General features: G+C 43.9%; 1 protein-coding gene across 1 annotated transcript in view; it reads right to left on the minus strand.

Moving 5' to 3' along the window:
- The window catches only part of LARP4B (La ribonucleoprotein 4B), a 102073-nt gene extending 86060 nt beyond the window's left edge, over nucleotides 1-16013 (minus strand). The window contains exon 1 of the mRNA XM_088445443.1: nucleotides 15707-16013. The gene's annotated coding sequence lies outside the window, so the exon portion shown is untranslated. The remainder of the gene's footprint in view (nucleotides 1-15706) is intronic.
- Nucleotides 16014-17457: the final 1444 nt, after the last annotated feature.

Here is a 17457-nt window from a genome sequence, read left to right on the forward strand (position 1 = left end):
CACAATAGTTCCTTAGCTCAGCACCATGGCATTCTGACTGTTCTACAGCATGTTGCAAGATAGATATAGATCTATATCTATTATACACACACACAATTTTGTTGTTACAAATTGAATAGCGCTGCTGAATAGGTTGGCACATTTTACATATACATTCCTACTAATAACTATAACCATTACTACAGAACCTAACTTGAAAATATAAATGTTTTATGTGGTAGAGGCCTTTACGGAAATTGCAAACTCTTGCAGACGGGATGGGTACGGGATGCCATCGCTCGGGTTCCTGGCAGTCAGAAACCCGACAACGCCATCCAGACGGGGTTAGAATACAGATACATTGTCAGTCAGTATCCTAAACCTCCCTCTCTCCCTACCCTAACCCTCCCCAATGCATGACCCTAACCCCCCCTCTCCCCCAGTGCCTAAATCTAACCTCACCCTCCCCCTAAACTTAAACCCCCCCCCCTCCCCCCAAGCCCACTACTTCCCTTCGGTTTTCTGGCGCCGGAACTCTGACTGCTGGGATCCTCACCGTCTGCATTTTAACCGCATCCCTTGCAGACATCACAGAAGACTAAATTGCACGTGTATATCCACAGTCTGGACGTAATACATGAGCTGAGACCAAAAATCAGTATATAGCACAGATCATTGTCTCAGACATCAAACTGGCCTATCATTTAGTCACAAAGACATTACATAAGCTTAATCGTTTCACCATAACTGACAGAAACCTGTTTTTAGTGTTTCTATGAATGATTTGCAGTACACTATAACTATAAGCTCACCACAGAGCAAGGTCTGACCTATTCCAGTCACCAGGTCACAGTTTAGCAATTCCCCCACGTGCTTCAGGAAATAAGGCACATGCAGGCCTTTCCTACTTTAACCTAAAAGGTCTGTAAGGAATTAAGAAACTAACTCAGCAGAAATATGACATCTAGGATTTAGTAAACAACTCATCCAAGGACACCATGCTAACACACTAAGAGCAATCCCGAAAGCATTGCAATATAACAATAATTAGGCTTAAAATTAACCTACCAAAACATCAAGTCAAAAGGGGGGGGGGTTCAATTGTTTTTTGTGCGCCCCTTAGTAATAGGCACCTGAAAGAGCAGTGGTGCTGTGGGCACCCAGATTTATACTTGCATAGTGTTCCCACCAGGCTGTTTCAGCGGGGCGACGCTTCCTGCCCAATTTTAAAGGGGCAAAATGCCCTTTTAGCAGCATGCCGCTAAAACAGCCTGCCCTGTGCCTTCCCCACCTGCTGGCTGCAGTGTCTTGTGGGTGGGAAAAGTAGCAGTATCGCCACCGGTGCTAGTTATTTGAAGTAAAAATTTTATGGTTTTCTGATTTAAGTGGTTAAAATCAAACCAGCTTCCACGCAATACACAAAACTTCTATTAAGATCAAGAATTATTTTTACATTAAGAGCAAATCCATCCGGCATGATCTCGACACTGGGCCATTCAAAGCAATATTCCAATATGTAAGATTTTCTGAATAGTAATAGTGAAGATCAAAAGCTCAAACTAAACTGCATCTTTTAGATCAGTTGGTCACTCTATATAAGCATTATCACTAATGGGATGAGTGAAAGGCTCTAATCCGAAACTGGAAAACCCTGCTCATCTGTTCCTAAGACGTGAGCTCATGCTCCTGTTATATTGTGCCTTTACTGTCTGCTTCTCTAAGCCAATGCTTGGAGCCCACACAACGCAGAGAGCAGGTGTGCATCTTATCCTTGGGCAAATCAACGTGACTTATCTTCATACATTTTACATGAAATTAAACAGAAATAAATCCCCAGTGCATATTAACAGCGTTAACCCTTTGGTTTACAGCCCTCATTTGTAGCACATTGGTGGAAAAGCTTCTCCGGAAACACCATTATCCAATGGCTAAAAACCATCCATTACAAAAAGGAGAGAGAAGCTAGCTCTTAGTTGTCCATTGCATCTACTAAGAAGCCCACAGCATGTGTTTACATTAACATGTATGTGGTCCGCTACACAAAGAACGCCAACAGGCCTTTGTCAAGTAAGGAAATGGGGGAGGAAAAAAAAAAAAAAAAGTTGCATTCAAAAGCTACACATGAATGCAAAACAGACATGTCATTATGTTCATTAGGACACACATTTGTTTAAATAATCTTTGGCCTTCAGGGGAGAATGAAATCTGCTGCCAAACAATTGGTCTTACAAATTCTAGTGGCCATGTAGCCACAAAAGTTGTCGGCTCTCCTATTTTTACATATTTGGGGTCCCATATTTCTGCCACACCAACTGACAGGCAAATGTGATGAGAAGTAATGGTAGAATACACTATTATTATCCTTTATTAATATGGCACCACAAGTGTTCCGCAGCGCCTTACAAAGTACATAAATAAGTGAACAAGACACCAGTGACCAATACAACGCAGGACAAGGACATGGTTTATACACATTGCTGCATTAGCGATTATAAGACTCAAAATATGCGTCAGGGAGTCAGCAATCAAGTGTTAGGTGTCCTTGTGGGGAGTAAGGAGTAGAAGAAAATAGAAGTAAGGAGAAGCACATGAGGGAAGAGGGACCTGCTCATGAGAGCTTACATTCTAAAGGGGAGGGGCAGACAAACAGCCGTAACACACATGGGGTAGACAGGGAGGAAAGAGCATGTAGTAGCAGGTTAGGATGAGAGCTGGAAGACCTTGATGAAGTAGTGGGTCTTGAGAGCACATTTGAAGATTTGTTGAGCGATTCAACGTCTGAGAGGGAGAGAGTTTCAGAGGCAGGGAGCAGCACGGGCAAAATTTTGGAGGAGGGAAGTAATCAGTTGGCAGGAGAGATAGCAGATATTTGTTGAGCAAAGTGGACGGGCAGGAGTGTGAAGGGAGATGAAGTCAGATGTAAATTGGAGAGGATTGGGTAAGGGCTTTGAAAATGAGTGTATGAACCTTGAATTGGGTTTTGAAGGGGCATGGGAGCCAGTGTAGGGCTTGAAGGAGAGGGGAGGCAGATGTAGAACGTTTGGAGAGGAAGATGAGCCGAGCAGCAGTAGAGGACAGATTGAAGTGTAGAGAGGTGGGAGTCTGGGAGGCCAGATAGGAGGAGGTTACAATTACAGCCTAAAGTGACTGGGAATTATTCAATTGTCTTGAGCGACCAGCCCATAGGGTATACCCATCGTGGATTTCTGCACGCAGAAATCTGTGTAAAGAAGGGCTTTGGGGCTGGTAGCATGTCAAGCAATTAGCACGGGGTAAACCGCTTAACGTGGCTAATTCCGTGCCTTAGGGCGCAAAAAAGTGGATATCGCAAAAAGCTGGCCGGTCAAACAATTGAAGAGCTCCCGGTTACTTGACGAGAATAATAAACAATTGAATCGCACCGTATGTTTCCAGTCGTAGAAATGTATATTAAATGTAGTTCAATTATAAAGTTTGTCATTTTTGGGATTCATCTTTTTTTGTGACATTTAAACAGAGGGCACGATTCTATTCAAAGCGATGTAAATAGCGCCGGGAGATCGCTCCCGGAGCTATTCAATTCATCACGATGTTAGGTCGGGGAAGGCTCGTTCTCACGCCTTAAACAGGGTGTTTAGGCGCGATAACGGGCATTCCCCGACCTAACTTCCCGGCGCGAGGCTGTTTTCCAGGCGCGAAGGGCAGAAAACAGCCTTGCGCCGGGACTTTTGTCGGATTTTCTCTCTCATCCCCGGAGGGATGAGAGAAGAAATCATTAGTCGGACTTGGCAGCGCGGTGTATTGAATAGCTCCGGGAGCTCACTCCCGGCGCTATTTACATCGCGTTGAATAGAATCGTGCCCAGAAAGTCTTGTTAATTATCCTGGCCTCGGCAAAGTCTAGTGTTAGCAAAGTATCACTTTCTTTGAAATGCACACCAGGTCTCCTTTTGTGGCTGTTGGTAGAATTTAGTCTGCAAAATATAGCGGGGACTAAAGGAACAAACAATAGAACAAACAGAGAAACCGACGGAAGAACATACAGATTGCTGTAAAAAGCATTTATTTAGAATTTTCTTTAAAACTGAGGAATTGTAGTTTGGTTAAGCATAATACGATTTAAATCCAAATGGATTATTTGATTAAGATTAAAGTACACACCTATACAATCGTTGGCACGTTCATTCAATTACCCGCCTGTTCATGCAATATCTTAAGAGTGTGTACACACCTTCGGTAATGTTTTATCAGAAGAATACTAGTTGCATTTGAAACAGGTTTTATGTGCAGTTTAATTTTCATCAAACTCGATGGCCAATATCAGACAAAAAGTGGAGTGCGTACACCCTGCCGACCGTTTTGTCTGATGCTTCTGCCCAGGCTCTTCCTGCAGCGCTGCCGCATTTCTGTCTTTTCAGCAGATATTTTAGACAAAAGAGTTTCTTGGATCGCAAGTTAGACTGTATAGGTGTCTATGCACAATTCGGCACTTTGAACGGGACTTCCAAATGTAAGTGTAATCGACAGTAAAATTGCATCGAAAGTATAATTGTACAAGTGTGTACCTAGCTTTAGCTTAGATGCACCACAGGGGGGTCTGTATTCTAAGGGGAGAATTCAATAGTTTTTTTTGCATCTGTAAGTAATGGGAAGCCAAGAGGTGATAGTCAATTGTTTATACTAATGAGTGCCGTGGATGGCCATTACTTATGTCGTGTTTAGACGCGTAAAATGGCTAAATCCGTGCAAAGTTCTGGTTAGCACGAACCCCAAACGGCAGAATGGGAGCCCAAAAACCCAACTTTTCGTGGATTTCTTCTAGGCACCTCAGGAGAATATGGGCAGAAATCTTGACACCCGCGGGTGCCCCTTTTCTTTCTGACTCACAAAAAACAACTGAATTCTCCCCTAAGATTGCTGTCAATAGAGTGTAAATTTTTGAAGGCATAGATTCCTGGTGCAAAGTCATGAATGTGAAAAACACATACAAACATCCCAACTGATTCACATGGAAGATCAGTATCCTAATTAAGAAGTTAGGGGGGATGGTTTGCCCACTGGTTAAAATGGTATAAAAAATATGAAGTATACCATCTGATCTAAACAACTTGCATGCTATGTATTCTTGAAGCTTTCAGCTCCGTATAATGTTCTTTATCTGTTCAATTTGTTGGCGCTAATTGACATTTATTTGCTTCCAATAGACATGCTTTGGTTTGTATCCTGTGACTACCAGATAAGCACCAAATGCTTATTTGTTCTCTGGCTGTCCAGAGTTTGAGCCCAGTGACTCCAAACTCACTCTCTGCTCACTCCCATACAAAATTGGTCTGCATTAAGCAGCCAGTGGGGAATTAGCCATCACCATCCAAGATGTGTAACAGTAGTGTAATCACACACATACCAAGATAAGGTTTTAGGAACATGGCGGTGGCATTGACAAACTTATGACGCAGCTGGAGTTACTGATGGTAAGGGAATCCCTATACCCTGGAAGTGGCAAAGTAAACCCATTCCAGGATAGTGACCCCCATGACAGGTTGCAGAGTAAACCTGTATGGTCACAAGGGGAAACTGCCATTATGTAATAGCAGTAAGGAAGCCCCGTCTTAATAAACACAGCCCCACAAATTGGGGGCGATTCAATTCAACGCAAATTGACTACCGGAGCTATTCAATTCAGTGCGCTGTTTGGGCGGGCTAAGGATTTTTTCTCGCACCCCCTTAGGGAAGCGAGGAGAAATCCGACCAAAGTGCCGGGCACGCAGCAGTTTTTCTGCTTAGCGCGGCGCTGACAGCCACGCGCCCGGCACTTTGGTCGGATTTCTCCTCGCATCCCCTTGTTAAGGCACGATAACCGGTATTCTCCAACCACACAGCGCACTGAATTGAATAGCTCCTGGCGCTATTCAATTTGCATAGATTGCAGCGCCCCCATTGAGATCACTTCAATGCAGCTCAAGGTATCATTAGAATGAGCAGCACAGAGGTAACCACCAAAAAGGCGAATCTGAAATACAATATATTTTTCAGTAACAATTAAGGCCCAAAGACCAAAAACTAGGCAGCAAGGACCTAAAGGAAGGACACTTAGGGGGCGATTCAATTGTTAGCAGGTGCCAGCGCCCGACAGAGCAAGTCAATTTTTGCTCTATACAGGCGTGTACAGTCGCGGGAGCATACATATTAGCGCGCAGCTCCCGAGGCTGCGAGCACAAAATGTGTGCTAAGTCGGCACTTTGGGCACCCAAAGCAAGACTTTAGACGGGTTTAGCCTCCCGGGTGGTTAGGGTTAGGCGGCGGGGAAGGGGGGGGGGGGATTCGATTAGTTCTACTTACCTCTCTAGACAATATAAAAATAGCCAGATGCTGCACACAACCTCTATACTATATCGTATAGAATAATGAGTGTTAATATATAACACTCATTATTGTACACTATTTAGTATAGAGGTTGTGCGCAGCATCTGGCTATTTTTATATCGTCTCTTACTGGATGAGGTCAGACATCCTCCAGGGCAGCAGCACACTATTCTTTGAAGTCTTGCTACTTGTATAAGTTGCGCTAGACCACCACTCTATTTACTATTACCTCTCTAGACGATCGGGATTTCCTCTTGTGTCGGGCAGCCGCTGTCGGCGGTAAATCATACAGTTTCGGTAATATCAAGTACCATCAGATGCGATTGCAGCACTTGTGGCTGACCATAACCTTACGCAAGCACTGCCAGCGCTTCAGTGTAAATTTCAGCCAAGTGATGTCTACTATGACGCTGCCTGTTAACTATGCATGCCTCTAAAATGGAGTTGAGACGCTCAGGCACGCCTGCGTTCGCACCTCCACTCCCCCGTTTCTAGCGGTCAGCCCCTGTCACCACCCACAAACGGTTTCTCCTGCCACTTACTCTGCTGGGCAGACTGTGCGCAAAGAGCGTACGCTTCCCAATCGCTCGCACTGGTTTGCGCACGCGCATTGTGATGCGTACGCATGCGCAGAATGCAAACAATCAGCGGCTGCATGCGAACGCATCTTAGCGAGTAGGTCTGAATCAGGCCCTTAATTCAAAGGGATGGAGTCATGCACACAGGAGGGTGTATCGATACAAATTTGTGGCTGTCTATTAACTTTTAAGAATAGCTGTTAATACATTGCACAGTGTACAAATACAGCATACCTCGCAATGGGGGTTATTCAGGGCCTGATTCAGAGCCGCTCATAAGCGGCCGCTCGTTCATTCCGAGCGATGTTCGCACATCTGCGCATGCGTATGGGTCGTAATGCGCATGCGCCAACCAGTCAGTGCAGTCAGAAAACATATGTTCGCAAAACTGCGAGTGCCTGCTAATTTGAGTGACAGGATGAGGCGTTTGTGGGTGGTAACAGGGGAAGGTGCTTGAAAACGGGGAGTGGAGTTCCGAACGCAGGCGTGCCAAACGGTCAAAACTGGCGTTTTAAGGATGTGCATAAGTAACAAAGCAGCGTCATCGACCACGTCACTTGGTTGTTTCTTAGCCTGAACTGTTCGCATGATTGCGGTAGGAAAATCCAACCACAAGCACTGCGAGCAGTTCAGACGCCTTTCGATGTACTCGATTAATCTAATAAATAGCGGAGATGACGTATGATGCGAGCGGCCAGGGGGCGTGTCTTTACAAAATAGCGAGCGCATGTTTCGTTCACTCGCTCAAACATAGAGGCGTCAACAGACCGCAAAGAGCGAGCGCTCAATTTAAATAGCAGGCCCCTTTTTCTGAACGAGCGAGCGCAAATAGCATCCGGCTCTGAATCAGGCCCTCAGTTCAAAGCAAATGGACACAAGGTGCAGTTCCAGAACAGCACATTGTGCCTACTGGCAAAGACGTCGACAATACCATTACTGCGCAATGTGTGTACAGCTGAGCATGCTGCACATTGTATTGAATTGAATTAGCATCAAGGTCCAGTATATAAATGCACAAAATATTATGTAGCTCAAAAGAACAATAAATTACAACCCATGAGGGAACACCCATTTCTCTATTCCCATGCCCAACATACTGTATTTTCCAGGAACCATAAGAATCAGTTCCTGGCCTCTAGGGCTCTTTGACAAGCAAACACTTGTTTTTCCCTACTTATATAATGATAACAAATATGCACATTTACATTTGTCCAGCCTGAAATAAGAAATGGATGGTTTAGTATTTCTCAAGAACTAGTATTTGCCAATAGTTTGTTTCGGAATGCAGCATTGCACTGGCAGGAAAAATACAGCCTGTAACATTGTATTAGTCTAAGGCCAAAACAAGTAAATGATGTCATGATCAGAATGGATAGAATTAGCAGATCAATGGATTACATTATGGGCACATGTTAGTATAATACAGGGTGAAACTAAACATATGATTAACATTATCCATGCAGAACTGGAAGGTGGATACTTGTTCTGGAGTATTTGCTACCCACCTAACACAATGGTATCTCCCACAGGAAATTGGACATGGTTATTTTGCATATTAACATGAGTGTTGCAAATACTCTAATATGAAATGAATGATAATTATTTTAGTGAATTCGGATTAACTCAATGCCAGAGCTCAATAACTTGCAACAAAAAAATATTCTGAAAAACTTTAAAGATACAGGGGCCAATTTATCATTTAATATTACGGTGTATTCCCCGAAAATGGAATACCTGTGAATATTAAGTATCCCCCAGATGTATTATGGAGAGATCCCAGCAGACATCGCCGATACCTGCTGCTGTCACTGTCACTCCATTTCCGCCAGCACCACAACCCCCATAGGTTTCTATTGGGGTGCGAGGCTGTCAGATTTACCAACATCTGGAATGTGAAGCATTAGAGAACTGTCTCTGCAGCTTATGCCATTTGAAGATGGCACATTCAGGCCCTAAGATAACATCCAGATCGCATTGCAAATGCAATAATTAATAAATGGGCCCCAGAGTGTTACTCCACAAACTAAGAGCAAAAAGAGGACACAAGTAGATAAGCAAGTTATCTGGCAGCTGCAAAGATAGGATGCAGCAGACGCAGTGCAGGTCCTGCAGGAGCTGACACAGCTTCAGTTCTCCTGACAGGAAAGAAAGGGTTGTGTAAAAAAAAAAAAAAGAAATATCCAGGGGTCATGGTTTTAAAGTAGTTGTCAGACATTTATGCAAAAGATGAGGAGTAACAGAATTATTGCAGGATAGTGGTGTGTGAGGCACAGAACATGTACACTCTTCCCTTTACACGACAAACCAGCATGGGACAAGCATGTGCCAAATACACAGAAGTGATTCTCATTTCCTATAACTGAACATCATTGCAAATATAAAAGTGTGAAACCAACTACTGTGGCTGACATACAAACAGATCTTAGTATGGGGTTTGCAAACTAGTGCACTGAAAAGTAAAAACAAACGCCATTGTACTTTGATCTATACAATTTATCCTTATACTTACGAAAAACAAAAAAACAGAAACAGAAGTCTTATGGTGCGTGTAAACGATATGATAAAAATGCACAAAATGAACGATATCGACCATATCGTTATCGTTCATTTTTTGGCGCCCAACGACCAGTGATGTGCGGGCACATATGGACGATAACCATATCGACCATCACCCGTGCATGCAGGCCAACTTGGTCGATATCAACCAGGTTACATAGGGACCCCGGTCGTTGGTGGTGGATTGCTGGATGAACAATAACAATCATCCAGCACACCGGGAAGGTGCAGGACGATCAGTCAGCGATATCGTTATCGCTGACTGATCGTACAGTGGGCCTGATTCATACTCTGTCGCAAGCGCTGAGCGCTCGCAACCGGGTCGATGGTGGCCCAGAGCGCAAGACCCGGATAGCGGCGGGCAATCCGTCGCTCTGGGTCTCATACCAAAGGGGGCGTGCTGTCGATGTTGAGTGACAGCACGCCCCCTTTGGTGGGCGGGCCGGGGGAGTGGCTGCCCAAATGGTGGGGTTCCCATGTGAACGCCTCCGTTTGGGGGCAGCCCCACTGACATCACGAGTGATGTCAGTGGGAGAGATTTCGGCTCTTTTAGAGCAGAAATCTCTCTGGGGCTTGCGGCAACGAGACCCTACCATAAGGGTCTCGTTGCAAGCCCAATGGTCGCGATGGTCACCCACAGCTATGCGAGCGGCCAGGAGACAGTTCTAAAAAAAAGAAAAAAAAGCCCGGCCCTGATTCAGAACAAGCGCTCTGTCAGAGCGTCCGGCTCTGAATCAGGGCCAGTGTGTACGCACCATTCATTTTATCATGATTATGAATTGCTGATCGAATGAACACTATTCAAACTTGTTTGTGTATATATTATCTTTTATTTATAAGACACCACAAAGTATCCACAGCGCCATAAATAGGAGATAATAGTACAAATTCTAAAGCATAAAAATTATATACAATACAGATGTTTAGGAGGGAATGCAATTGTTTTTTGCAGGCTCGTTCGTAATAGGCGCCCAATGGAGCAATTTAATTGTTACTATGATCGAGCGCGAGTGCTGCGGGTGCCCAGATTCCTACTCACACCCTGCGGAGGAAGAGAGCATAAATATGAACAGTCAGAGTTTTGGACACACTAGCCAGGACTTTGCATGGGTTTAGCCATTGCATTCGGGCGCCACAACTGCAAAAAGTAATGAGCATCCAAAACAAATTAGTATTGCCCCCAATTTCCCGTCAATTTAGACAAGGGGATCAGGTGAGAAAAAATACAATTGAATTCCCCACCATACTATGAACAAACAGCTACAATTTAAGAGTACTTAAAAAAATCATGCAACAATAAATTCATAGTAAAGCGTAAAGTGAGCATATATTGGAGTATACATACTAAGCATGTTTTGCGGAAAATCCACTTTCGGCGAATTCCTGAATGACTAAAGTATCGCCTCAATGGGCCATATTCAATTGCTGGCGAAAAGCCGTTTACGGCGAGAAAGTTTCGCTGGTGACGTCATTTCGCCAGGCGAGAACTTCTCCCCGTATTCAATTCCAAAGACTTTTAGCCGGTGCGAAAAGTTTGACCAGCGGAAAAGATTTGCCTATGAATAGGGGTCGAAAAAATTTGCAGAATTACGGTTTTGGGGTACACACTTCTGAAAACCCCCCAGCACCCTTTGGACAGTCCCCTAAAGGTAAGCTGCATAATAAAAAAATTAAAAATAGAAAAAAAAAAACTTTAGAACCAAAAAAAGTACTTTACTTTTGGGGGCAAAAAACAAACAAAAACTAAAGTTGGGGGACAAAGATAAAAACTAGCGAAATAGACTCCAGGTGGATTGCTGAAGGTGCGTTTTTTACATTTTTTATTTATTTTTTTTTTTAAAACCTCACTTAAGTGAGTTTTAGCCATGCTTGCACCTATTTTCAGGACCCAAATTTGCTGGGACTTATTTTTGCAAAAAAAAAAAAAACCTTCTAAATGGTATTCTGCACCACTTGTGCAAAGACGCAAAATAGCAGCAATTGAGACCATTCAAGTACCCCAAATACCTTCACAGCAGGGTTATTCGGGGGTATCCATAGTGATCCCCCATGTCAGTGCATCTTTTGGGGGGGTGTCAGGCTGCTTTCCCCAAATCTAACAGCACTTTGACTGAGTTTCGGTGGGACAAAAAGCGGGTGACGAACGTGATACTTTTCCGGAGGCAAAACTAGCGATGACGGCGAAAAGTCCCGGCCTTTTCGCGGCAAATGAATACGGGCCAAAGTATTAAAAGGGTACCACTGCTGATTTCATAGGTGCAGTCCCTCATTTTTTAATCGCAAAAACAGTCCCCATACATTTCTATAGGGACTGTGAAACTGCGAGATGTACCATTCTTCGAAAAGCATCTGTGGATGGTGGACTATTTTTGCTATATTTTTTAGAAGAGGGATCCTTCGGATACCTCTACAGTAACTAACGCTCGCACATGCATGGCCTCATAACCGCGCATTGAGAAGGCCTGGTACATAGCCAGAAGTGATAGCACTACCACTGTACATTTTGATGTTTTAAGGTGGGTGGGTGGGAGGGAGAGGGAATATATAATATATATATATATATATATATATATATATATATATATATATATATATATATATATATATATATATATATATATACACACACACACACACACACACACACAGGTTGAGTCTCCCATATCCAAAAGGTATTTTGGATATCGGAATATTCCGTATTTTGGAATAATTGCATATTATAATGAAATGTCTTGGAAATGGGACCCAGATATACACACAGAATGCATGTATGTGTTATATACACCTTATACACACAGCCTGCAGCTCATTTTAGACAATATGTTTTATAATTTTGTGCATCAAAAAAGTTTGTGTACATACATGAAATTCATTTATGTTTCATATACACCTTATGCACACAGCCTGAAGGTTATTTTATACAATCTTTTTAATAATGTGTGCCTTAGACAAAGTTTATGTACATTAAACCATCAAAAATCAAAGGTTTCATTATCTCTGTCATGCTGAAAATATTCCGTATTTCAGAATATTTGGATATGGGAGACTCAACCTATATTATATATATACACATACATATATACATACATATATACATACATACACACACACACATATGTACATACATATACACACACATATATACACACTGGGCTAAATTCAATGCGAATTGAATAGCGTCGGGAAGAAGCTCCCAGACCTATTCAATTCAGCGCGCTCTTAAGCCCAACTGAAGGATTTTCTTCTCCAACAGAAATCCAACAAAACTACTGGCACGATGCTGTTTTCTGCCTTAGCGCGGTGGAAACAGCATCGCGGCAGGCACTTAAGTCAGAGAATGCCGGTTCTCGCGACTAAACACCATGTTTAAGGCGCGAGACTGAGCATTCTCCGACATTACAGCGCGCTGAATTGAATAACTCCTTCCCGACGCTATTCAATTTGCATTGAATTGAGCCCAATATATTGTAAATTCAAAAGTAAAGATCTCATTCTTTGGGGGTGATTCAATTCAGTGTGAGGTGAACAGCGCTGGGAAGTTGGTCCTGGAGCTATTTAATTCACCTCGCAGTTTGGTCCGACTAGAACACCTTAAATCGAAGAAAGCCGGTTCTCGCGACTTAACTTGGGTGTTTAGTCGTGAGAACCAACATTAACTGACTAAAGTGCCGGCCGCGAAGGCTCTGTTAGCGCTGCGCTAAGCCGGCAAACAGCCTCTCGGACTGCACTTTAGTCAAATTTCTGCTCACACCCTCAGGAGGGTGCAAGAAGAAATCCTTTAGGCGGCCTAACGGTGCGCTGACTTCAATAGCTCTGGGAACTCCTTCACGGTGCCATATCCATGCGCTGAATTGAATCTGCTCCCTTAGTAATTCGATTTTATAAGCACAATTAACAAATGTGTTCGAAAATTATATTTTATATATTTTCTATCTTCTTGGCTATGATAATATAAGCCTAATAAACACACTGCTGTGTTTCTGACAACTTGGGAGTGCTGTGCATTTATTTCAAATATAAATTGCTTCTTCTCTGGCACCTGGATGGATTTAATCATTCAGTGGAATGCACAACTTCATCACATAATATCTATCTAGAGGGCCATTTTTCATCAAGGGGGAAGTGGTCAAGCACTACCACCTGTTAATCACTGTAGTAACCTCCCATAATCCAGAAAAACGATCAGCAAACAAAAGAAAATTGTGATAAAATAAAAGCAAAAGCAATGTAACAAATGTGCATTATCAATGTGGGCAAATCTAGACAGGAACATGTTTGGTGATATCAGAGAACTGTGCTGTGTAAATAATACAATACTCATGCAAAAGCAAACAATGACAGTTTAAGGAAGACTGGCCTAGTGCTTTGTAATGTCATATGTACGACTATTTTTTCCTATCTGCATCTACAGCCGTATTGCCCAAACTGGATGTTGTGGCACCAAGGGGGTGACGTGAGGCACTTGCAGAGGTGCCACAAATTGGTGTCCTAAGACCAAATCATATATGGTCCATGTGATTGCCAGTCACCAGCATTGGTTTTGCCCATCATAAAATTTGTGGACAAACAGAAGCACACCCCTGTCCAGCACCACATAACTGAACCTCGTTAAGTACTATTTACTTAATTTAAATATATATATTTTTTTTATTTCTCAACAAGAAACTTTTGGCCTATGGGGTGTCTTGGAAAAACATGCTGATACTCTAGGGTGCCAAGATTCAACAAGTTTCATAAACATAGAACGATCACTATTAATGTAATGGAATGGAATAGAGTATATATCTGCTCAGAGATGACAGAATAAGTTTTGGGTCCAACAAAATATTTTACACAACAGTGTACTAATGATGTCCTCATCCACAAACAGAAGAGGGTAATTAAAACTAATCGTAATCAAGTAGAGCAGGGGTTCCCAACCACGGTCCTCAAGGTACACTAACAGTCCAGGTTTTAAGGATAGCCATACTTGAACATAGGTGACTTAATTAATAGCTGTTATTTTGATTTAACCATATGTGCTTTAGCATGGATATCACTAAAACCAGGACTGTTAGTGTGCCTTGAGGACCGAGGTTGGGAATCACTGATGTAGAGCAAACTATAAGACGTATCTACAAACTCAGGTGCCAATTCAGTGTTCAGTAGAACTCATATTATTCCAGGAACCACTCGGATAATTCCTGCTAAGGAGTAAAAGCATTTTTAAGACTGATTAAAAAATAACCCCAAATACATATTGCAGCTGCTAACATCAATATGTCTGTCTGGTCAGAAGAACCTCTGAAAATCTGCATGCTACATTAAAAGGTGAGGAATAACATGTGGCGTAGGGGATGATTGTTACGATTGACAGAGAAAGGGATGATGGCGAGGGATCATGGTAACAGATGATAAGAGTGATGATTATGGCAACAGAAGAGGATAATGGTGATTATGGTGACAGAAGAGGATAATGATGAAGAAAAGATCAATGGAGAGTATCATGGTGAAGGAGAGGATGAATAATATGGTGATTGTGGTGAGTATGATCGTGAACAATATGGAGATGGTGGGCGAGAAGGTATGTATATATCGGTGAGGATTATGGTTAAGGTATGTATGATGGGTGAGGATTATGGGGATGGTGTGGGAGAAGGTATGTATGACGGTGGGGGAGAAGGTATGTATGATGGTGGGGGAGAAGGTATGTATGATGGTGGGGGAGAAGGTATGTATGATGGGTGATGATTATGGGGATGGTGGGAGGAGAATTTATGATGATGAGGATGATGGCGGGTGAGAAGGTATTATGTTGGTAAGGATTATGGGGATGGTGGAGAAGTATGGATGATTGTGGGGGAGAAGGCATGTTGGTGAGAATTATGGAGATGATAGGCAAGAAGATATGCATATGATGGTGTGAAATGTGGAGATGGTGGGGGGAAAAGGCATGTATGGTGGTGAGGATTAGAATGATTGTGGGGGATAAGGTATGTATGATAGTGAGGATTATGGAGTTGGTGATGAAGGTATGATGGTGAGGTTGATTGATGGTGTGGGAGAAGGTATGTATATCACAGTGAGGATTATGGGGAAGGTGGGGGAGAAGGCATGTATAATGGGGATGGTGGGGGATAAGGTACGAAGGGAGGACTATGGGGATGAGGATAGTGGGCGGGGCACAGGGTAAGAGCACCGGAGGGGTCAGTGAGAGTGGGGCTACGGATAATATGATGGGGCGTGTAGTGTGGGCCGCACAGACGCTCTCACCTTCCCGGGCTGGGATCCAGGTCTGGGCCTGCTCGGCCTCTGGCTCTCGCTGTCAGGCGGGATAGGAGGGGTAAGGAATAATCCGTTCCGTGACGACAGGGCCGCTGGGAGAGACCGCACACAACGTGATATATCCGCAGATGAGGGGGGAGCGGCAGAGCACAGGACACCAGGCTGAGAGGGCAGGGAGCTCCGGGGACACGGGGGGTCAGGCGGCGGGAAACCCGCGGACAACGGCAAATTCTCTGTCCCGTGAGAAGGTGGAGGATGGAAAAAAAAAAACCGAGACAGTCTGACTTCCTGCGCCCGCCGGAAGTCCCGCCTCCGCTGTCTCCACCTATTGGCCATCGTCAGGGGGGCTGGTAACGCCGCTGCCCGGAGCGCAGTGCGCCTGACGCAGGGAACCGCCGTTGACGTCACGGGGAAGTCCGGCGGCGCTGGGAGGGCGTGGTCTATCTGCGGCACAGCTCCGCCCCCTCATGCGTCTTCCATCCTAGCAACAGGTGACGCTGGGGGAGGAGAGTCAGTCACTGTGGCGGATGCTGTGTGTGTCGGGTTATCGTAAACGCGCCCGTGTAACGGTGACGCTGTAGGGATGTCCCTGCCCCGGTTCTCACTCTCAAAGGAGCCCCCCCCAACCTCCACACACACCGTGATCCGTGACTCCGTGCTATGTGCTCATTGCAGGAGGACACAGGATTTTACAACATCACGCTGCAGAAGGGAACCTGTTGTTCAGACTCCTGCTGGCTACCGCTGTGCTGTGCTGTGTAAGCCGCTCTTCTCACCCACGGCTGCTGGGGGGCTCGTTACAGCTGACTTGCCCCTAACACAAATTTATTATAAATCTGTCTAATTTGATTTAATTCCCAGTCCCTAGTACACATTAATAGAACTTTCCCCCACAACAAAATGCAGCTGTCGCCTGTATTTGACATAACAGTGCAGGGGTTCCAACCACGGTCCTCAAGGTTTTAAGGATAGCCATACTTGAGCACAGGTGACTTAATTAGTACCTTAGTTTTTTTATTTAACCATCTGTGCTTAAGCTTGCATATCACTAAAACCAGGACTGTTGGTGTGCTTTGAGGACCGAGGTTGGGAATCCCTGCATAAGTGTAAGGTTACAATATGATGTGCTATAACACGTACCACATTGTGGTGTATGGAAGCTGTGCAAAATTAGGGATAGACATCAAAGACCAATCTTTTGAAAAGATCAATTTCGGATTGATTCTGGAGACATAAGAATAAGGAGTCTATTTACTAAGCACTCTTAGGAGACAGAGTGAAAAGTGATAAGGTACCAGCCAATCAGCTCCCAACTGTCATCTCACAGGCTGTGTTTGAAAAATGACAGTTGGGAGCTGATTGGCTGGCACCTTATCACTTTCTTATCACTTTTCACTCGTTATCTTAACGCTGCTTAGTAAATAGACCCCTTATTCACATTCGCAAGGTGATGGCAGTGTTCTCTGGTATTTCTATTGTAATTGCGCAGTTGTGACCTTTTCTCCCCTTGCAACTGTGGGGGTATTCCTTTGCTAATTGCCGCGCCGGATTACCCCACAGTCGGACTGAACCTCGCAGCTCATGGAGGTGGGAGGTGAAGTCTGCAGAAAGAAACAAAATTCGGGCTCACATGTGGGGAAAAAACCCGTTGATTACGCAGAATCAGTGTTTTTCCATGCATGAGTCCCGATTTTTCAGTTCGGGAAAAAGGCTATTTAATTGAATAGGCTTTCCTCACG

This window comes from Taudactylus pleione, unplaced genomic scaffold, assembly GCF_031769625.1.
Source record: "Taudactylus pleione unplaced genomic scaffold, aTauple2 ptg000380l, whole genome shotgun sequence".
NCBI classification, from domain to species: Eukaryota; Metazoa; Chordata; class Amphibia; order Anura; family Myobatrachidae; genus Taudactylus; species Taudactylus pleione.